We start from the raw sequence: 601 nt of genomic DNA, 5'->3' as shown, positions 1-601 counted from the left end.
GGTCCCAGGTTCGATTCCAGTCAAGGGCATGTACCTTGGTTGTGGGCACATCCCCAGTAGGGAGTGTGCAAGAGGCAGCTGATCGATGTTTCTCTCTCATCCAAGTGGATTGGTGTCCTTATAATAAAAGGAAGAGTTACCAGGGATGCATGTGCACAAAGAAAAAGCCATGTGTTGACACAGCAGGAAGGTGAACATCTATCTGTAAGCCAAGAATACAGCTCTTGGAAGAAACCACAACTGCCCACACCTTGATCTTGGACTTCCAACCTCCAGGACTGGGAGATAAAACATTTCTGTTGTTTCAGCCGCTCAGTCGGTGTCACTTTGTTTTAGCAGCCGGGACTCACTCAGTCCCTGGAGGCCCAGAGATGCCTCCCACCTGGCACTCTGGGGTCCTTCCCAGGGCCCCAGGTTGGAACGGGAGGAGACACCCTCTCTGTTCCTCCCCCACAACCGGAAGGAAGCTGGGAGGACCACACCTGACGCCAGCAGAGCCCTCCTCTGGCTGGTGAGAGGTCCGCTTCGACCTTGGACCCACCAGCCATAAAGCAATCACCAGGATGAGATGGTGGCTAGACATGGAGGGAGGGTGGGGGTG

General features: G+C 54.6%; 1 long non-coding RNA gene across 1 annotated transcript in view; it reads left to right on the top strand.

Moving 5' to 3' along the window:
• Positions 1-331: 331 nt before the first annotated feature.
• Positions 332-601, top strand: part of LOC107183915 — a 6,169-nt gene continuing 5,899 nt past the window's right edge. Inside the window, exon 1 of the long non-coding RNA XR_001514740.1 lies at positions 332-571. This is a non-coding gene — a long non-coding RNA (uncharacterized LOC107183915). The remainder of the gene's footprint in view (positions 572-601) is intronic.

This window comes from Myotis davidii, unplaced genomic scaffold, assembly GCF_000327345.1.
Source record: "Myotis davidii unplaced genomic scaffold, ASM32734v1 scaffold551, whole genome shotgun sequence".
NCBI classification, from domain to species: Eukaryota; Metazoa; Chordata; class Mammalia; order Chiroptera; family Vespertilionidae; genus Myotis; species Myotis davidii.
The sequence above is the reverse complement of the archived record's forward strand: the minus strand, read 5'-3'. Positions and strand labels throughout refer to the sequence as shown.